This window comes from Pollachius pollachius (assembly GCF_949987615.1).
Source record: "Pollachius pollachius genome assembly, chromosome: 7".
NCBI classification, from domain to species: Eukaryota; Metazoa; Chordata; class Actinopteri; order Gadiformes; family Gadidae; genus Pollachius; species Pollachius pollachius.
In genome coordinates, this window is record NC_136940.1 from 25,957,519 (window position 1) to 25,980,419 (window position 22,901).

Consider the following 22,901-nt stretch of genomic DNA (forward strand, 5'->3'; position numbering starts at 1 on the left):
GTTGTGGTTACTCCAGGGGCCGCGCCGCTCTCACGGTCAATATGAGAAACCCGAGATCCTCAGCGTCAGAAATGACCTCAGCTCAAAACGGATGTCGTTGTCATTACCCGATAGATCCGAAGACTCTCGTACACAAGTGCTCTGTCCTTAATGCCGGGCGGCTGATGTTCACCGGTCTCTACCGTGTCTGCCGAGGGACAGCGGACGGGTGAGTCGCTCGGCGATGCCAGCCCAACATGGCCCTGTCTCCCCTTTCCGCCTTAAAAGATTCATGCAGGTTAGTGGTTTGAATTCCTTACGACGGGCGGGCTGTCATTGGTGGCTGCTTCTTAGGCCAGCTAGAGAAACACCTGCTGTTTCAAAAGGTTGATACTGTCAATATGCTGCTGGTCTGATCCCGGAATCCTCCGGGTTGATCATCAGCGCCACACGTCCTAACGGCTTCTGTTCCTGCTCCACGAGCCCTAGGTCCACCGTGCCACCCTGAACTAAACACGCCAACAAGCCAGGCTGATCCGATGACAGTCCACACTAAAACAGTCTGCAACACGCAATGATCTGGATACACAGACTAGCTGCACACAGCGTACACAGTGTGTACACACTGTTTCCTTATTTTCCTGTAAAGAAGACTCAAGCAACAAAAGGACCCAACAGCCAAGCAGCCAAATGGCCAGTCCGAAAGCACTCGCTCACCGCATCAGAGGACAGAGGCAACGGAGCCGCCCTACTCTAAAGTAATCTCTCTCCCTCTCCCACGCTCTCTCTGACACATACAAACACCAGCTCTCTCTTCCATCTCCAACTGTCACTCAAGCTGACGCTTGATCCTACATGGGGATATGTGTGTGTGTGTGTGTGTGTGTGTGTGTGTGTGTGCGTGTGTTTGTGTGACTGTGGGAGAGAGATTGGGGAGAAAGAGGTGGATGGGGGTGTACAGCGACCAAGAAGGAAAGGGGGACACAAAATTAAGTGGCTGCATAGTACGACATCATCATTAAGAGAGAGAGAGAGAGCGAGAGAGAGAGAGAGAGAGAGAGAGAGAGACACAAGGGGACGAGGGGATCATAAGGATTATACGTATTGTGGGCGGAGCTCAGTTGAAAAACAGCAGTGAAGGGCAAAGGAAAAGAAGACACATACACAAAAACACACAAAAAGGTCAAATTAAGCAGTGTGCCAGTGACACCAGGGCCCAGGCTGTATGTGTGTGTGTGTGTGTGTGTGTGTGTGTGTGTGTGTGTGTATGCGTGCGCGTGTGCGTGTGTGTGTGTGTGTGTGTGTGTGTGTGTGTGTGTGTGTGTGTGTGAGAGGGGCAGAACAGAAATCCTCCATCCCTTATTGTGAATGGATCATGTGTGACTGGCTGACGGTTGCAGCTGTCACAGACTCCACGTCGCAGTGTGTACATTGTGCTGCATGTCTGCATGTGTGGCAGTGTGGTACAAGTGTTATCGTCACGGCTACGACCCGTTTGTGATACTCTTCAGTTCCATTCCTGTGTAGAAGGTTGTCATGAGTGATGTGTATATGAAAGGCCCCACACAGCGTGGTGTTATACTACAAGGGTCTGAGAAGCCTAACCCCCTATCAGACACAGACATCAAACTTAACCACCGAGGGTTCCCAGACGACTTGACAAGTTCTACACCAAAAAGATTTTAAGATAGGATCCAAAGAAAAGCAAGTGTGCACATCCAGTAATTGTATTCTAAATCATTTTGTCATTATTGTACATTTAAACGCTAAACAATAAGAAGTGTCTCGTCTTGATTTCCTCTGTTCATTACGATTAAATCATATAAATATTTAGCAATTTACATAATTCTACCAGCTAACGGTAGAGCACTTAGTATCAATGCACAGCAGAGCTCCTTTAAAGGTGATTAATAGCTTCAATGCTCTCAACTCAACTTTCCTGCCTTGAATATGAATTTGTCCTAATTTGGACAAATGACACTGGGGAAAACAGGACTCAGAATTATCGCACCCTAATTATCGCACACCCAATTTCCCTGGGTGTACAGAGCTGCCGCTCCCCTTCCTAACCTACCTGTATCTGGGCCTGTATTTGCGATAAGTGCCGTATGAGCGGCATGTTGACGCTGTTCTCCACTGACTGCGACGTCCAGATGTAGGAGTCATGGGGCCACGGCCGGCTCACCGCCTTCCCCTTTGCTTTACCCTTGGTGGGGCTCTTCTTCAGGCTGTCCTTCAAGGTGCCAAGCTTCCCCCTGGACCCCAGGGTGGGCAGTGTGCTCCAGCTGTAGTCCCCCATCCCGGCCGCCAGGGGGAGCTGTGGCGAGAAGAAGGGATGGATGGACAGCGACTGGGAGGCATGGGGAAGCGGTGGGAGGCAGCAGGCGTGGTGCTGCTGGTAGTGGTGCTGGTGGTGCTGCTGGTACTGGTTCTGGTAGGGCTGCATCAGCGCCACATGGTGGCCCGGCGAGGTCAGCTGCTGGAGGTGGCGGTGGTGTTCCTGCTGACAGAAGTGATGCGAGGCCGAGGCCACGAGGTGGCCGCGCGGCTGGAGCGCCGCGGCGGAACACAGCAGGTGGTGACTGGGAGACAGCTGGATCTGGTGGAAGCTGGGCGAGTGGGGGTGGTGACTGGAGGAGGGCGACGGCAGAGGGTGGCTCGGTGACGGCGGTCCCAGCTGGTGATTGGGCGACGGCGGCGCTATGTGGTAGTAGCTAGGAGATGGAGACGGCTGAAGGTTTTGGGGCGAACAGCGGCCGTTGTAGTTCAGCGAATGGGGCGGATGGTTGGCCGGGTGCACATGCAGGAGGTTCTGGTGGTGCTTCAGGTGGGAGGGAGGGCTTTTCCCCCCCTTGGACTTCCCCTTTCCAGACTTGCTCTTGGTAGAGCTGCTGTTGTGCTTCTTGGGACTGCAGCAAAACTCATGGGTTTGGAAATATGTGGTCATGGTAATGTCACTAAGGTCGGAGACACAAAAAGACAAGGGAGAGGAATGGCCTCTTATGTACGAATCGTGTTTCCTGTTCCTTTCGGAATCCCCTCCTTAAAGGTAGGGTGTGGTCTTGTTTTTCAACTTTTTTATATCATTCATGTCCAAATGCAGATCAGGTTGAACCGGCCATCAAGCTCTGTGCTAAAATCACGTTCTATGTGTCAGTTAGCGAGGTCCAAATGTCAAAGGCTGCCTTCAGTGTTGGTTTGTGCTCTCTCTTTTCCCCCTTCGCTGCTCAATATCACACAATCAAAAGTGGCTTCAGCTTCCTTGTAAAGACAGCAGCAGGTCTAGGAGAGTCGGGGCGGGGTTGGCAACACGAGCACGGGGATCGGAAGACGAGAGAACAGTCCATGGGAGGCCGGGCTCTGCGATGAGTAATTGGAGCACGATGACAGCAGATAATTCACTTTTCTTCATGGAATGGTTTGCTGGAATCCAAAGTAAATCCTACTGCACTGTGGTACCGGGTTGCAGAGTCATGAAAAGTTATCTGGAAGCAGCGTTCCTTCTCTGTATCACGTTCTCTCCCTCCCCTTTAAAGGGTGCTCTTTCATTTGATAAATCCTGACTTACATCGTCGCCGATGATCCCGGAGACATGCGGCCCGTCTCTGTATCTTCAGTAGTTTACCTGTTCCTGCCGAGCGGGGTGAGTTCACTGCACCAGCACCTTCAGGCCACAATCCTTCCTCTCCATCTCTGTCTCTTCTCTTTGTTTTGTCCGCTCAACAAGCCTTCATGTTATTCCAGGGGTTCCAAAGAAACAGGGTTGTTCCAATCATTCCTCCGATTATAGTTTCTACCTTAAAACACAATTGTCTTGATGTGTTTCTCTTTGTTTTTTGGGGGAATCTGTTTCTAATGCATTCTTCCCATTAGTTCCGCTCAGATATGTATGAATATAGTCCTTGCCTCTCTCATGCCTATCTCCTACACTGTTTCTATGTCACTGTCTCTGCACCTCTACGTCTCTCTCGCTCTTTCGCTCTCTATCTCTCTCTCTCTCTCTCTCTCTCTCTCTCTCTATCTCTCTCCTTTTTTCGCTTTCTTTGACTAGCCAATTAGGCCCCTGCACATGACAGCGTCTAGGCAGGACTAATGGATCTGTGGGCAGAGACAGGGGGATGTCACTCCGTGCTTGGCCAGCTAGTCTTACACAGATTGTGCAGAGCTCACAGTCATGTGACCGGTAGGACCTACTCCCTTCCTTCATCCTTTATCTTGTTCCTTTTAAGCATTATATGGTGGGCCAGGTCAGATGGAATATATTCTATGAAATGCCTTGTGTGTGGTTGTTTGTGTTTGTGTGCGTGTGCGTGTGTGTGTGTGGGTGTGTGTGTATGCCTGTATGTGTGTGTGCATCATAGATTGAAGTCATCTATCTAAAATATACAAATATGAAACGTAACTCATAACTTACATTAATAGACGTATAGGTAAATATCAGTTATACTATTGTAATATTAGGTAGAGCGCTAGAAAATTTGGCAATAGAACAGAAAGACAATCCACAGCTGTATGTGCCGGCCTTTCTCTCTCCTGCTCCTAGCCTACATGAGGAACGGTCTGTTCATCCCGTTCATAAATGGCCCAGCAACTGAACCCAGATCTGCTGCTTGATACACAAATAGAGAATCAAACAAGAACAAGAACCACCGCGAACAAGAACCACAGAGAGAGGAAGAAAGTTAGCACATAATACAGTGCTGATGGTTCCCGGGGCAACAGCCCCCACACCGAGAACATAAAGGGAGAGAGTGGGACGAGCTGGATGAAAGGGTGAGGGTTATAGCTAGCCCGTGTGTAAGCCGCTGTTAGCGTGCCTCCCCTATGCAGAGTGCTGCTAGCGCCGCGGGCCAAAGGCTCCCATCAGAAAGGCATGAGCAAAGTGAAAGGTAATGGAAGCCATTAGGCCTGCTTATTTACTGACAATTGCTAAACGAGCAAGGATCAACAAAAATATATCCTATGTATGTATGTGTGTATATATATATACATATATATATATATATATATATATATACATATATATATATATATGGAGGGTTAACAAGTTCTGTTCTGTTTCAAGTAAAACTTTAAGGATCACTGTTATGCTGTACGATACTGATGGTAAATGTATCAATAAGTAGGCCTCAGAGTAAAATATATGAAAATACAACCAAATAATTACCTAAATGCCTGTAGGACATCTTTGTCAATGTGTTGTCCCATATGGACGCCTGCTCCAAGTGAAGAAGAAACACCCGAGAAGAGTCACACAGGATTGGCAAGGCAAAATGGCGGCTGCCAGAGTAACCAATATTTCCAAATGCAAGTAGTTAACAATTCACGTCTTGGTGTCTCGATTTTAACCAATGCTACCCATTTATTCATGATAGATGTTCATGCCCCTTATGTTTTTAATGTTCAGATATAAATCAGCTTTAATTTGTAGCAGCTACAGAACATCTTACACATCTGTTTCAAAATGCACCACACGCGATGCTGCCCTCGCGTGTAAAATAAAGTGAGTGATACTGGCAGAGAGAGATCACCTGCAGCCGTTAACTACAGCATCAGATGAATCTGCCCATCAACTCTGAAGTGTACTTGATTGAGGCATCCAGGGCATGTCGGGACGGCAATAACCCAGGCCTTTAGGTCAGATATACTGATCAATGTAGCCACATACTGCTTTCATATAATAGCAGGTTCCAAGGTTGACATGAACTCAGGAGCAGAAGTGAACCTAACATTGCCATAACCAGTGATCACATTACATCTTGTTTGGCAACTCACAGCAAGAACACAACAGCGATTAAAAACGCCCTGCTGAGTGCCGAGCATGACCACGAAGGGGCATAAGAGACCGCAAACACACACATGAAGCTTTGTGTGTTATGACCCGTTCTATTACACTGTTCGTTCCTCTACAGTCTACCCTGGACAGGAGGAAGGACCCCTATGTGTGAGGGGGTTAGGACAGCCTCATGTTCCTGTGGCCTACCCATCCCTCTCCTCCTGCTTACTTATTGTACGTTGTACGTCCTGGCACTTAATGTACACACTAATTGTATGCCGCACTTAGTTGTAGTACCTAGTTGTGTAGCTTCTTATCCTAGCTATCTTTGTTGTACACAGGGAATGGGTTAACCTAGCGATTGCTAGTGCTTGGCACTTGGTTCTATGAACATCCTTACTGTATCAACAGCCATATATTGTTTCCCCTTCTATTGAAAAGTTTACTATTTTTGGTCGCTTTGGATGAAAGCGTCTGCTAAATGCTCTAAATGTAAATGTACACGGTCCAGGACCTAGGGGATCCATCTCTTCATGTCCCTCTCTCTCTCCCTTACCTCCTAGGGTAACCTTAGCCTCTAGACTGCTGGCTCGACCTTTCCAAAGTGGTCAAACATAATTAAGGCCAAAGGAGACGACAGGCAGTTGTTTTATGTTCTCAAGTAGTCAACGTCTGATAAAGAACACTAATTCATTAAGAGAGGAAGTGTATCTCCTCCTTTTTCCGTTCTATTCTTTCTTTCCTTTCTTCCCTTCCTTCCATTACCCTCCTTTGATGGTTCTACTAAATCTCCCTTTCTTGCTGCCCTCTCTCTGATTGGCTGGTTCTATTTTAGTCTGGCTCTGTATTCAATGTCTAGAACCGTAGCACCATCCGTTCCTGGCAGAGTCCCTGCAACCGCACTCAACCTAAATTACAACTCTCCCCGCAGCTTTTACAGCACGTTATAATACCTGCTGTAACACAACACAAATACAGGATCTAACTAGGCTCCAAACTACGTTACCCACAATCATGTCAATATTACTACTCTTCAACAATATGCTATAGGTTCAGCTTTTTGCAGTTTGCACTTTAAAGCCATCAAAACAACAATCTAGTTGTAGAGATGAGAAACAGGCTGATCAACTTCATGGGACTCATGTCAGATGTGTGTTAATGGCAACAGTTATTTTGTTATTATTGGGGCACCAGAGATCATTCATGATTAGGACAGAGGTGCTGTGATGTTATGACAATCAGTACATGTTCATTACAGTAAGGGAGAGGGGTTCATTAGACTACGGCCCAACACCTTACTAAGTGTGTAGAGACACAGAACCCACTGTAGTGTGTGTCTGTGTGTGCGTGAGCGTGTTGGTGTGTGAGGGTGCAAGAGAGAGATTGAGTGAGAGGGAAAGAGGGGAGACAAGTGTGTAGGAGAGAGAATTCTTCTTCAAACTCCGACCCACACAATGATGGTGATGCAACAGTGCACACTCACACAACACCTCTGATCCAAAGCATTAGTCAATGATGCAGCAACCAAGTTGTGTAGCGTGTGTATGTTTGCATACCAACAGCGGTTTGGAAAACATTTGTGTGCACTTAAAGAGTCCAAGTGCATCTGCAGTCATCCACTCTTACTTGAAAAGATGCACATGTACATGCATAGGCGCATACAAATGCAGAAACATACACACACCTAACACGCGCACACAAACAAACACAGAATCAGTTTGGTCACGAGCATTGCAGCATCTCCATGACGACAACTGATGCTCCCCGGCGCTGGGTGGGAGGAGCCAGGGTTTGGGTTGCCATGGCACCGGGGGAACAAGGTGATGAACTAAGTCAAACGGACACCTTTCGATCGGCGACGTGTCAACCAGACGACTGGCGCGAGAGGGAACAGGCCAGCACAGAGCAGCGAGAGCAGAAAGTGAATAATGCAGTTATGCAGAGTAAACAGGAATCAGTAGAAACACACGCCTGGTGACCTCCCGGAGGACCGGCTGAATGGAACGTTTCCTTCAACCGTCGAGGGACAATGAGCTTCACTCAGGGAGGGGGTGGAGCTGTGTGTGAGTGTATATGTTGTTGTTTTTGTGTGTTTGGGTGTGTGTGTGTGTGTGTGTGTGTGTGTGTATGTGGCTGTGGTGGTGAGGGTTGGGGGTATCCAATACACTTCTTCTACTTATTTATGTGTAAAATAATCTTTGATAAAAATCGATGGTTATTTTTACTCCGGCTCCTCTGAGCGCCTTGTTGTAGATTAGGGTGCGTCGGCAGACACATGGCGACGCCACACCTCATGACAACAACAGTCACACAGAGGGACCAGGGCAAACAAAATTACACATGTTCAAAATAAGGTAAAGAAGATGTACCTGTTTATTTTTACTGACGCCCGATGGGTGTTGAATCCCAGGTTCAGCTTTAAATATACACTGTAAATACACTCACGTAGCTTCTATTGTCACCTCAGCTGAGGATTCATCATTGAACAGTAGTACAGCAGTACAAGGAAATCTATCATAACTATATTATTTGCATCATTATTATCTCCATTATTATTATGAATATTAGAATACAGGCATCATTTTAGGCCTGCTGACTTTGGTTATTCATATAATTTATTTGGTAATCTGAGTCAACCTCATTTGACCACTTTCTCTGATTAAATAATTTCCATTGATGCCCGGGCTGTGATACATTACAAGCCCCCCTCCAACATTAAGATTAACTACGCAATATTTCACAGAACCAACGCCTCTCCTCCATCTCTCTCCCTCTCTCTACCCCTCCCTGCCCATTTCCTGCGACCACTAACGGCTCTTTAGGGCTCTTAGTGTGCCTTCTGGAGAGTGTGTTTGTACTCCAGCCTTGACGGGCATCAATTATACACACGCTGCTGGGAGTGGGGTGGGGGGGGGGGGGGGGATTAATGACTGATCACCTCAAGGAGGCCAAGAGATTGGACTTTAACATAATCATGGCAGATAAATCTCTGCGGGTGATACCTACTGCTGCATCGATTTGACATCCAAGCCCAGCCTATGACAGCAAAAGTTTCAAGATAGTCACAGTGGAGGGAAAACAGAGAAGTTATGATGCAATTCCCAATTCTGTGATGTACTCATCCTATGTTACTAAACTGAAGTTGGTATAAAAGAGAGTTCTGGTTGCAGAACTGCTGCGATTAGTTGACCAAAAGATCCTTGAAAATATTGTTCCAGCTGTGGCAATGAAACAACACTGTGTGTGTGTGTGTGTGTGTGTGTGTGTGTGTGTGTGTGTGTGTGTGTGTGTGTGTGTGTGTGTGTGTGTGTGTGTAAGTGTGTGTGTGTTTTGGTGTGTGTGTGAGAGAGATTCTTAGAAACCGAACATTCACACGGAAACAAACAAACACACACACACACACACACACACACACACACACACACACACACACACACACACACACACACACACACACACACACACACACACACACACACAAACTGAAATGCTTGCTATTGTCTATGTCTCTTGTTGTGGTACAACAGAAACAAACAAACATGCACCTTTGGTTGCTATGTCATTTCTCAGTCTGCATGCATGTGTGTGTGTGTTTGTGTGTGAGGGTGTTTGTGAGTGTGTGTTTGTGTGTGAGGGTGTTTGTGTGTGTGTGTGTGTGTGTCTGTGTGTGTGTGTGTGTGTGTGTGTGTGTGTGTGTGTGTGTATTGTGGGATAATGGCCCATCGCTCATGCAGTAAGTGCTCTGAACAGGAAAGTGGCAACACCTTGGGAAACACACTTAGATGGTCCAATATGAGTCCTGCCAAGCAGCGAAACACAGAGAGAGAGAGAGAGAGAGAGAGAGAGAGAGAGAGAGAGAGAGAGAGGCAGAGATACCCATTGAGAGATGGAGAGGGGGAGACAGAAAGGGTGACTACCGAGACGTATCAGATGAGAGTGAGGAAAAGTTGTGGTTCTCATCCATAACCATTAATCACTCGGGCCAAAGACCTGTGTAAGTGCAGAATTGTATATTGTTTGAGGCGGACGTGAGCCCTGGAGTGAGAAATCGATACTGGGTGTTTACTACTGATGGAAACGTGTATCAATATTACATAAGCAACACAACAAATGACATCATAGCTCGCCCATCTAAGGCGTACTGTGAAAGGACAATTCAAACAATTGTTGGGGAATGCTGATTCCTCATAATACAGCCGGCCTGCTGTGACGTACTTTCACACGGACCTGAGTGTTCTGATTACAGGGAATAAAATGAGTGCGATGCAGGCTCATACTTAAACAATGTACAACACGATACTCAACACACATATGTGTTTCCATGTATAAATGTTGAATGAATATATATTTAATTTATTCGCTGACTTCAAATACGTCATAAGGTTGAAGAGTCGTACAGAACTCTGGGCTGTCCTCAGACCCTCCCATTCTGACCAATAGGAACCCTGCAGTCCAAGCATAACTTTGTCTGTCGCGTACATCGATGTGCTAATCTCATATTGTTTTAGTGTATTTGTATCGTGCGTTTTATTTTCGAAACAACCGTGGCTGGTTCACTTGTTTTCAAAATGTTTTCTATAGAATATATACAGGCCAATGTGTTGAAATATCAGAACACAATTTCAATTATTGTGCAGGGAACCAAAGGAGTGGTAAAATAATCCTGATAATTGAAGTGAATTCACTGGATAATCTGAATATCACAGAAATTCAGATTACCACACTAGCCTCCCTTCTGACATTGCTGTCCCTTTATCCTCATCAGATGCATTCCCACCTCATTCAGTCTGGTGGAGGGAGGGGGGGGTTGAGTGGTCATCATCTCCTCTGCGAGACAATCAGACACACACACAGTAGCAAGAAGCCTCTCAGCCTCGGCGTCCAGCTATATGCACAACGCCTCTTCTACGGCAACGCAACAAGCTCTCCGGCTCTCGCACAGAAAACTGAAACGGGGCACGTTTCCATGGCAACCGTATCAGAAATCTCAAAGCGCTGCGTAGCTCCAGACCCCACGCGTCTCTCTGCCTCACTGGCCGGCTACCTGTCGCTCTTTCCCGCTCTCCTGCCTGTCACGCACGTGCACTAATAAACGCACAACTACGAACGCACGTGTGTACCCCACCCTGCACCATATCAGCGCACTGCACTCACAGAGCAACACGTGTGTCGACACGCACCCTAAACCGATAGCTTCTCCATGTTTACACATGAATAAGTACACATGCGCACACACATGCACACACACACACTCACACGACACATATTTGCATTTGACATTTATAAACATTTGTGTACGTGCAGGATTACCCCCCCCGATTATCATTATGATATCAGCATCACACGTACGGTTCATGTTCCCTTGTGATTGAATTACTTCATTACAAGTGTAGTGTAGGATTACCCCCATGAATTCATTCTCCCCTGTTTGTTTTAAGTGCTCACACTGATGCGCTCGGAGACAGAAGGACACACACACACACACACACACACACACACACACACACACTCACTCTTACCCACCGAATATTTGCTAAGAAACACAAACACACCAAACATATCGTAGAAAAGACGCACACAAGCGGCGGCTTTGCGCGCACGTCGGCCCGTGAACGCACAACAACACTCACAACACAACGCGCACAACACCCCCCAGACCCGGCCCCCCATTCAGCAGGCGGTGCAGACGGGGGGTACCTGCGCCGCGGTGATGCAGTCGGCGAAGGCGCTCCTCCGGGAGAAGAAGGTGATGAGCTGCTGCCAGCGGGAGGAAGAGGAGGAGGAGGAGGAGGGCGCCGGGGAGGAGGTGGTGGCCGTGCTGCAGGGCGAGGGAGCGGCGTGGTGGGGCAGCTCCTCCGAGGAGCCCCTCTTGGGCCCCTGCTTCTGCTTGACCCCGGGGCCCACGCCGTGGCTGCCTCCCCCAGTCCGCCCGCTGCGGGGGTACAGCGTGTTGTTGCCGAAGATGTAGTTCATGTTGTCCTCCGGTGCGTTGGTCGGTTCAGATGTGGTCCGGCGCTACGCGCGCATCCAGGGAGCGCCGTGGACGACGGCGGCCTATGTCAAGCCCCTCAACTTCCTTTTGCCTCCTTCCTTCCGGTCCCCCATCTTTAGTTTCTCTCCTCTTTATCTTTTCAATCGTCTCCGTCTTCGTCTCTATGCCGTCCCAGAACCATTTCACGCCCTTCGCCCCCTGCCGCTCCCCGTTACTCCTCTCCGTAGATCTCCCAGAGATGATTGTCCCTGCTCAGTCTCTGCTGCTCTGTTGCGTCCCTCCCTCTGAGAACTTCTCCTGCTTTCTTCGGCTCCTCTGCCTCATGCGCCCTCCTCCTCCTCCTCCTCCTCCTCCCTCCTCTCCCCTCTGTTTAGAGCGGCGGAGAGCAGGTGGCGGTAGGAGACGTGAAGCGCTGTGTGGAGGAGGGAAGCGTTGGTGGTGCTCGAGTGTTTCGTCGTGGCTAAGTGGAAGGCTGGGACACATCTTCACACATGGTGGAGCGAGACAGAGACTAACCCCGGCCGTCCGTCCGCACGCTCGTCTGTTCGCCCGTCTAGGCCTTTCCTCTTCTGTCTTCCTTACATCTGTCCGTCCATATGTCCGTCCATCAGTGCCACTGTCTCCATCTTCCTCTGTCCACCTCGTTCAATCCATTCCAATCGTCTCCCTTTTTCTTTCTACCTTGGAGCAGAATCCCAAATCCACATCACTGAAATCCTGATGAGGTACCAGCGACGACAACCTTTGGGTTCTCCTCTGTCTCCTCTTCCCGCTGCGCTGTCCTCTCCTCTCCTCCCCTCGGCTCACAGGGGGAAGGGGTGGACCAGGCCAGTCAGCAACATGCTTATTGACGAGTTGGATATTTAGGGTCTCTCTCCCTTTCTCACTCTCTCTAAGTGGTCCTTAAGGACGCGGATGTCCTGTCAATCTCAGGCTGGTCCCGCCCCCTAAGCCATTTAATTCACTACGCTTACGTTTAAACCACGAGGGTGGAGAGGGTCTGAGCAGCAGGCTGACAGGAAGGAGGGGAGGACAGGAGGGGAAGACGTGAAGGGGCCAGTGGAGGAGGGAGGGGATGACTGAACGATGGTTCTGCCGTCACCCTCGCCCTCCCTGCCTCTCTGCTACCACTCCCTCCCCCGGTTTCTCTCTCTCCCTCTGAACGAGTCAGTTCGCCTCTCTCCTCTCCATCACAGCTCGCCCCCTCCTCACCTAGCGCTCTCTCTTGCTCAGCAAACTGTCTCTAACAATATTTTATCAGAGCTGAAATAGGATACCAGCGACTCTCTCTCTCGCGCTCTCTTCCTTCTTCTCCATCTGCCTCTCTCTCTCTCTCTCTCTCTCTCTCTCTCTCTCTCTCTCTCTCTGTCTTCAGACGTTATTACCAGCCCACGGCCACGCCTCCTCAGCCGAAGCAGCCAATTGTACGACAAAGAGCACCCGGCTCCGACACACACCCAACACACACAACGCACACAACACAACGCTGGGCAGAGACCTGTTGCCAGAGCAGGACGAGCGAGTGACGATGAATCCCATTAAAACGAATGGTTGTCCTTAATTATCTCTGAGTAACAGCTCTGTCGATCCGCATGACAATAGATATAGCCTCTTGAAGTAATTTATGTAGGTGCGAAGGAACACACCAGCAGGTAGGTTTGTGTTTGTGTGAGCCTGTGTGTGTGCGTGTGCGTGTGTGATGGATGTGTGTGTGGATGTTATAAAGAAGTACAAAGTGAGCGAGGGAGTGCTTTTCCAGAGGCGTTTTGGAGACACTGTGATATTCAGCCCTCCCACACACACTCAGAAACTGCTATATTGATACGCATATAAAACAGAAACAAATAAAACAAATAAAACCACACACACAAGCGCACCGACCCCCGTACAATCACGTATACACACACACACACAACACAAACGCACAGCAGTGTGAGAATGGGAGCCAGACCATCTGTTGCTGGTACCGGCTGAGATTAAAGGGAAGCCATTATAACGTATGCATTGTGTGAGTGTGTGTGTGTCTGTGTGTGTCTGTGTGTGTGTTTGTGTTCGAGAGGGGAGGAGATAACTAGATTAGCTCTCTAGCTAGCATGGAAACAGCAGCAAGGCAGCGTTGGGTCATCCTTCCCAGAGCATTGTAGCTGTTTCAGTTAACCCGAGGAAGGGGACCGTTGGTCTTGGACCCGGTCTAATTGACCTGTACCCCGTATCCAGTATCTACCGTGAGGCGTGCTGTCTACTGGGGGTGTCGGGGACAGGCGACAGGTGGCCTCAGTGGAACGGGACCCTTGTCGGAGCTTGTCCCTGTTGTTTTCCCCTCGGAGCCGTTGCCGGGGTAACGGCTTCAAGAATCCCCCCCCCCCCCCCCCCCCCCCCCCCGACACGTCGCCGGATGTTTTTACACCTCGGTTCCACAAACCTGAAGAGAAGCACATCGACCGGGAGCTGTGGAGTCTGTGAGGAGTCTGTGTGGAGTCTGTGAGGAGTCTGTCTGTGAGGAGTCTGTCTGTGAGGAGTCTGTCTGTGAGGAGTCTGTGTGGAGTCTGTGAGGAGTCTGTCTAGTCTGTCTGTGAGGAGTCTGTGTGGAGTCTGTGAGGAGTCTGTCTGTGAGGAGTCTGTCTGTGAGGAGTCTGTGAGGAGTCTGTGTGGAGTCTGTGAGGAGTCTGTCTGTGAGGAGTCTGTCTGTGAGGAGTCTGTGAGGAGTCTGTGTGGAGTCTGTGAGGAGTCTGTCTGTGAGGAGTCTGTCTGTGAGGAGTCTGTGAGGAGTCTGTGTGGAGTCTGTGAGGAGTCTGTCTGTGAGGAGTCTGTCTGTGAGGAGTCTGTGAGGAGTCTGTGTGGAGTCTGTGAGGAGTCTGTCTGTGAGGAGTCTGTGAGGAGTCTGTGAGGAGTCTGTGAGGAGTCTGTGAGGAGTCTGTGAGGAGTCTGTCTGTGAGGAGTCTGTGAGGAGTCTGTGAGGAGTCTGTGAGGAGTCTGTCTGTGAGGAGTCTGTGAGGAGTCTGTGAGGAGTCTGTCTGTGAGGAGTCTGTGTGGAGTCTGTGAGGAGTCTGTCTGTGAGGAGTCTGCGAGGAGTCTGTCTGTGAGGAGTCTGTGAGGAGTCTGTGTCTGTGTGGAGTCTGTGTGGACTCTTTGCGGCGTCTCCTCAACACTGATTACAATTAGCCTCATTGATTATAATGGCCACAATCCTGTAATTGCCATTTCAACTCAGTCGCTAAAAGCTGCATATTAAGTCGTCTTTGATAAAAGCACGACCAGAGAGGGCTTAAATAGAAGAAACCTGCGTATGAATATGAATGGCCTCTTTTACATCATCCCCAACATTAGTCACCAGCTTCCGCAAAAGAATCAAGACTCACTTGTTCAGAGTTCACCTAGACTCTGCACAGCCAACCCCCCCCACCCCTCCTACTTGTTGTATTTCGTACTTAGTTGTGTAACTTTGTATCTTAGCTGTCTTTGTTGCATACAGGGAACGGGTTAACCTAGCAATTATTAGGTCTTGGCACTTAGTTCTATGAACATCCTCACTGTACCGACAGCGATATATTGTTCTTTCTCTTTCTTAGGACAAATGTACTTATTGTAGGTGGCTTTCGATAAAAGCTTCTAAATCTTCTAAATGCCGTAAATGTAAATGTAAATGAGTGTCTGTCGTGTTCTGCCTGGCCAGGTATCGATGGCGGTACCGAGGGACGATGCACTCCCGAGCCAACTCGTGAAACGACGGATAGGAAAAGACAACCACGCTCTCCTCTAGTGTGTGTGTGTGTGTGTGTGTGTGTGTGTGTGCCAGGTGCATGTGTCCTCACCTGTTGCCTTTACTACTTCTTTGCGTCACCCTCTTCCCCCTTTGTCTTCCTCGCTCTCCCGCTCCAGTCAAATGTCAGCCAGTGAATGCCAAGCGTATAAATATTTCAGTCCAATTAAATAAAAGCACACATCATGCATGATTAATAGCTGACCGCTGAGAGCAAAGCCTTCACTCCCCCCCATTCCACAGGGAGTAGATACTACATGTAATGAAAAGAGACAAAACTCATTCTAACGGTATCATGTCCCTGTCGCCGTCCAGTCCAAGAGCCAGTCTCCTCATACACGTCGGTTCATTGTTTCCTGTACCAGCGAGTTAACAACCTGTTGGCTAGCACGTCGGTACAGCAAGGATGTTCATGGAAACAAGTGCCAAGCACTCACAATCGCTAGGTTAACCCATTCCCTGTATGCAACAAAGATAGCTAGGAGCTACACAATGCTAAGCACTATTTTTAAGTGCCAGGACGTATAAAATACACATAAAGTGCCAGGAGTTGTTCAACATAAAATAGGTGCGTACATTAAGTGCCAGGACGTCCCTCATACAGTAAGTGCATAGCTGGGGTGTTTTTAGGAGAGTAAGTAAGTAAGAATACTTATATATTGAGGCAGGAAGTGGTGAGGCGAGCGATAATTGAAGGGTTATTGTTGGGTGATATATATATAGGAGGAGGAGGAGGAGTGAGTCCATCAGCACATTGGCCGACCACCAGGCACTTTATTAGAGTCTGCTCAGGTCCTCATGTGGGGGGGGGGGGGGGGGGGGGGGGTTCTAAACAGCTTGCTCAGCCCCCAGCCCTCTTCTAGCCTTGGCCCTCCCCAGCATTAAGGATGGACGGATAAATCCATCTGCCAACCAGCCCTCCACATCGAGCCATCCAATCAATCCACTACTGCTACTGATTTACACGTGTCCATCAGTCACAAGCAGAGCTAGAAGGATCTTTCATTCAGGTTCAGATTCGAGGTTCAGGCTAAATCCGGCTAATGCTGTTAATGTGTGATCATGTAAAATGCACGGGTGCACATTACAAACCACGACAGGAGCTGTGTCACGTCGGGACATTCAACGCTATCGTCGCTGTCAAGGTAATCTATTTGCACTGTGGGGTGTGTTATCCTACAACGCACACTATGTGTGTAAAATATGTAAACAATCAACATAATGTCAATGTGTGTCTACTGCTTGTAGCCGGTCTGTGAATGGGATTTGAGAGGTGGGGAGAGAGGGACAGTGGCCAACAAAATGGGACCTTTCAGTCTCTGCCTCCCTGCCTCTCACTTCTATGACAGCTCTCTTACCACTGTCTCTCCTTCCCCCTTCCTAATCATTAGATTAAATTAAATCAGATTAAATGTAACTTTATTAAGACCCATGGGGAAATGCACGCATTAGCCTAATGAGTGAGCTCCTCAGTGTGGTTAAAAGTGTATGTGTGTGTGTGTGCACGTGCGCGTATGTGTGTGTTTATGTGTGTGTGTGTGTGTGTGTGTGTGTTTGAGTGAGCAAGTAAGAAAGGCAGTTATTACTATTACTCCCTCCCTATCACTGTCAGAGTAAGTTTAAAATGCTTTCAACTGAGATGTGCCAATGAGGTTAGCTACACTGATGAGGATAACTTGTAAGTCACACAATTTTTTATTACATTGTATAATAAAACCTAAATATGTTACTGAGCTAAGTTCTTAGAGAAAAATAGTTTCCGGCTTTAACAAGCAATATGAAAGCCAAAGGAATACAACATGACTGCAGGTTTATATCACAAACATTTGTAGTCTAGCTAGATAGATAGGTAATTTAACTGTAATAAACATATTCCTGTGCTCTGCTACCATCTGTAGTATATATGCTGCTAGTACAAGCTACTCAATTCACCAATTCAACTGTAGTGTTTAGGTGGGAGGAGGAACTTCATGGCCCAAGATGTTCATACATTTTCAACTCAGTTTCTAATTTACCAAAATAATCTTTGGCACAAGTATCTCAAGCACAAATTTTGTGGCATCGCAACACTAACTATTGTTTTTACGTTAAGTGATACGATTAGAGACAAGTACCTTTCAAATGGCATCCTTGCAGTGCTAAATGCTATATCAGAATGTGTTGTAAGTATTTAATACAACTGTCGATTCTGAATTCGGGCAGGGAAATAACATGCATTACGAAGACCCCTGGTAAGTAGAAGGATGTTCATTAACCTGAAGACCTTATACCCAGAGGTCACCAGGTCATGCGTTCAGCAGCGGTTGGGATTACAGGAGTGGTTACCATAGCGACGCTGAACCCTGGAGAGAGGACCAGCTGGATAATCCAAATCCATACACACACACACGCACGCACGCACACACACACGCAAAAACAAACACACATACAGATACACACACAACTCCCCCTCCTCACTCACCTATGGCTCAACATCAAGGCGTTAAACAAACCAGGAGCAGAACCCCAAGCTTCAGGAGGGTCTTTCTCCCGTTCACACGTCTCTGATGGATGTGAGTTCATGCTCCATCCCATCACTCAGTGTAAACAGTCACTCTACTGAAAGAAAAACCAGCTGAGGTCACTCCGACTCCGGTTGTACCGTGTGCAGCTCTGAACTAACGAACAGCCATTAACGACATGTGGGTGATCAGCAATTTATTGCAATTCAGATCAATAATCAATCATCCAGATCTCCCATCAAGCTTAAAAATTGCCGACCCAGCGATAATAAAAAAGGTTGGCGTAACCACCATGCTCCCACCAAATAACCCTGTTGAATATCCACATGTTCAAGTGGAACAAATGCATTTAAATACCAAGACAGAAACTTTACATTAAATCACCGGATGAAAAAATAACATAAATAACTATCATTCGAAAAACATTATTTAAAAAATAAAGCAGAGAAAATGTCAGAGAGATTGTGTGTGGGTCGGGCCATGTCATGATGGACAGTTACCTGGTAGTAGGTGGGGCTTTGTGAATACAGAGAGGAAAAAGGCGGGGCTGGAACCTCGTTAAGCCCTTGTGGGTTAGGCCACGCCTCCTCCGCGAACGGAACCTCGGGAGACTCTACCTACGATGTACAGAGAGAGCTGAGCATGGTCTCATAAACACACGCACGCACGCACGCACACACACACATACACGCAGCTCACACTCACTTTCAAAACAATCCCACCTATGGGGAACAATAAAGCACAAAGGATCATGCACAAGAGGGACTTAAAAACCCTGTTCAACTCAAACCAGTTTTCCGTCTTACTCTCTGTCACTCTCAGAGCCACTGTCGACGTACGTCGTGTTTGCTTGTTGGATCATTGTAAAAACACGATTCAAGGAGGTGATTCACGCCAAGTGGACAGCTGGGAAGTCTGAAAATAGTTTAATCTAAGTTGCATTCCAAAGAGGGAGACTACAGAACGGAAGAGCGCAAAGGGATGCTAAACAACAAGAAACTCTTAGTTGCATCACTGAGCTGTTCTGCATTCAACCTTCAGCCAAACATATAGCACAACAAGCGAAGCATGCAAAAAACTACAGTTAGACTACTCAACTACTCAAATAATAATAGAGCAGTGATGTTAGGGCAACAGAACACAACCCTGAAAGTCCAGGCAGTTCAATCAAACTCTTTGGATCCAAGTTGGATCTGTAAACACATCATGGTGGGTCCTTTTTAACCATTTGGACTGGCAGTAGGGATGTCAGACACTAGGTGACAGATAAACAGATGAGAATGAATTTAGTCTATTTAGCCTCATGATGTCGAGCAGCTACCAGCTCCAAGGCAAATGGCTAAATAGAGGAGAGTACGGATGTTGTGGCAGATTGTGTGCACGTGTGCATGTGTGTGCGTGCGGGGGTGTGCGTGCATGCGTGTGTATGTGTGTGCGTGTGTGTGAATGTGTGTGTGTGTGTGTGTATACGTGTGAGCGTGTGTGTGATTCATGGAGAGGACAGGATGGGATCTCCATATGTCATTGGAGAGTTAGCCAAGTCCAGTGAGACATGCAGTCTTTTTCTCCCTCGTTCACAAACACCCACACTGACCCACCGAACCACACACGCACAGACACACACACTCACACAAACACACACACACACACACACACACACACACGCATCACATGTGTTCAAGTGGAGACATATCGTCTGCTGGATATGACATATAGAGACCTCTAAGTGTTTCAGAGAAAATCCTCCCAACACTGTAGCTCGATGTTGTTCATGCTGAGGTGTGTGTGAAATCAGGCGATCAGACATGTGAGCGTGAACAATGAGAGCCAACAAGCCGAGGCAGGCAGGTGGAGACAGAAATCAAGTCAGAAAAGGCTGCCAGAGGGCTTAATGCATAGAAAAACTAAAATCAAATACAGTCAATGAAACATTTTCAAACTGTGTTGATTATGTAAGGAATGAGTTTGGGCATTGATTTGGAACTGGTCAAAGGCAGAGGCACTGTGTGTTGAAGGATAACTCACACCCTTGGAACGTCATTGACCAATCAGAATCAAGTATTTAATCATGCTGGGGTATGAGTAAGGGATACTGTACAGCAAGCCGGTTATTATTGCAAAATAATTCCTGACAGGGTGATCTGAAGGTGAATATAATCCAAAAGAATTGTAGTGATTAAATCATTCATATTTGATGGTAGATGCCCACAGCGATGGTTTGGTATTCAGAGCAGAGCTATCTGTATTTATTAAACCTATGTAAAAACGAAAAATAATTGTATGGAGTGCTGCATAGATGTGTGATTAAATGATGAACAGACTAATTGAATGGATGAACGACTGAATGAATGGATGTTTACATGTTTCTTTGTCATAGAGACACTCTTGTTTTGCAGAGGCCAAAGCCCAGGTCAACCACAAGGGGGAGCTACATACACACCCGTTAGTCCCTGAAGAAGAGACACTATCATTTTACTACCAGGCCATTTGAACTACCGTCAGCTGATGACCGACAACTCAAATTCTGTCCGTAAGCTGACTGAATCAGTCGATAGGAAGGCAGGCAGACTGCCAACGTTAAAGGAAGACAGAATTGTCGGTAGCACCTGAATCCCAGCACGAAGCGTGAAGCCATGCAGCCCGCCATGAACACACAGACGCGACCAGAGCACATTGGAGTCTGGAGGCGTGGGTACACATTGTGCAGAAAGAATATACATAAATACAAACATATGCACACACACCCATGAGCACAAAGACAAATCACAAACAGCATTGTCCTTCTGTGATTTTTTGCATGCATGCCTGCCTTGAAATGCAAGCGTGCACGTGCCACAGACAGGGTCCCAAAAGACCACCTGCCGCCTGACGATTACAGATAGCTTTGGCATGTAAGAACGCTCAGGGTTACAGGTTAATGTATTGCTCGGCCAGTAGGTCATTTCCACTCAGGAAAGACAACAACATGTCACGGTTGACTTTTTCGACCCTGAGCAAAGACAAGAGAAAGTAACCGCGGAGCAACCAAAGCAAAATGTGAGACAGAGGGCCAGCGTGGGAGCGGGCGGGCCGGGTGCTGGAGAACGTGCTGCACGGTGCTGAGGGACCAGAACAGAGGTCATTACCCGGGAACGGGCCGACAGTGGAGCTGAAAGCACAAGCACACAGAGCTGGACATTAAGTATTCTCCAGGTACGACGAGAGCCAATCAGCACCGAGGACACAACTAGGCCACAGCGAGTCCTTTCCAGACGGCAGGCTGCTGAAACCCCGGGCGTCCTCCACTAAACTCCAGACCTCTGGAGGGGAGGGTTCTGAACCCAGACTCTACATATACCTCATGTGTGTGTAGATGACAAAGTCGCAACAAAGAATAATTAACACAGTGAAGGACAGATGGACCACCCGATGTGTTCAGTGATTGAACTGGACGACCAGAATGAAGGATTGACGACTACAGAGGAACAGACGGACACATGGCGCGATGGCCGCATCGTGAGCGACACATGGACGGGATGGAAATGTGTCTGCGTGCGTGCGTGCGTGCGTGCGTGCGTGCGTGCGTGCGTGCGTGCGTGCGTGCGTGCGTGCGTGCGTGCGTGCGTGCGTGCGTGCGTGCGTGCGTGCGTGCGTGCGTGCGGTGTGTGTGATGGAGGTCTAACATGGAGCGCGTGGGGAGGGGCGGGCTACCTTGGCCGGGGTGATGTGTGCGTGCGCCACGTATCCGTACACGTGCTGGATCTGCGACAGCTGTCGCTCCGCCACCTGCACAAGCTCCGCCCCCCGCAGGTCCCCCCGGGGGCGGGGCCCCAGCGAGCCGTCCCGGCGGCGGTCGCCCTCCCCGGGGGGCCCGTCCGCCCGCCGGGCCCCCACCTCGCGGCCCCTGCTGCCCCACGTCCCGCTGTCCCGCTCCTCCCTCCCCGGGGGCCAGACGTCCGTGGCCTCCCCCCTCCTCCACGTCCCCCCTCCCTCGCTCCTCCTCCTCCTCCCGCCCCCCTCCCGGCCCAGCGTCCCCCCCTCCCCGTGCTGCGGGCAGGGGGCCGGGGGGAGAGCGGGGGCGCCGGGGGCCGTCCCGTCATCTTCCTGGCAGCGGTACTTCTGGTGTGTGGACGGTGGAGGAGAGGAGGAGGAGGAGGAGGTGAGGAGGAAGGGAGGAGAGGAGAGGAGAGGAGGAGGGGAGGAGGGGAGGAGAGGAGAGGAGGAGAGGAGGAGGAGGGGAGGAGGGGAGGAGAGGAGGAGGGGAGGAGAGGAGGAGGAGGTGAGGAGGAAGGGAGGAGAGGAGGAGAGGAGGAGGGGAGGAGGGGAGGAGGACGTGAGGAGGAAGGGAGGAGAAGAGGAGGGGAGGAGGAGGAGGGGAGGAGGAGAGGAGGAGGAGGAGGGGAGGAAGGGAGGAGAGGAGAGGAGGAGGAGGAAGGGAGGAGAGGAGGAGGAGAGGTGGAGGGGAGGAGGGGAGGAGAGGAGGAGGAGGTGAGGAGGAAGGGAGGAGAGGAGGAGAGGAGGAGGAAGGGAGGAGAGGAGGAGGAGAGGAGAGGAGGAGAGGAGAGGAGGAGGAGGTGAGGAGGAGGAGGGGAGGAGGAGGAGAGGAGAGGAGGAGGAGGAGGAGGTGAGGAGGAGGAGGAGGTGAGGAGGAAGGGAGGAGAGGAGGAGGGGAGGAGAGGAGAGGAGGAGGAGGAGGTGAGGAGAAGAGAGGAGGAGGGGAGGAGAGGAGGAGAGGAGAGGAGGAGGAGGTGAGGAGGAAGGGAGGAGAGGAGAGGAGGAGGGGAGGAGGAGGGGAGGAGAGGAGGAGAGGAGGAGAGGAGGAGGAGGAGAGGAGAGAAGGAGAGGAGGAGGAGGAGGGGAGGAGAGGAGGAGGAGGGGAGGAGAGGAGGAGGAGGAGGGGAGGAGGAGGGGAGG

The 22,901-nt window shown here is 49.2% G+C and overlaps 1 protein-coding gene across 1 annotated transcript in view; it reads right to left on the bottom strand.

Annotated features, from left to right (window-relative positions):
• The window catches only part of LOC307078511 (disks large homolog 4-like), an 84,879-nt gene that overhangs the window by 40,852 nt on the left and 21,126 nt on the right, over window positions 1-22,901 (bottom strand). The gene's annotated exons all lie outside the window — the stretch shown is intronic.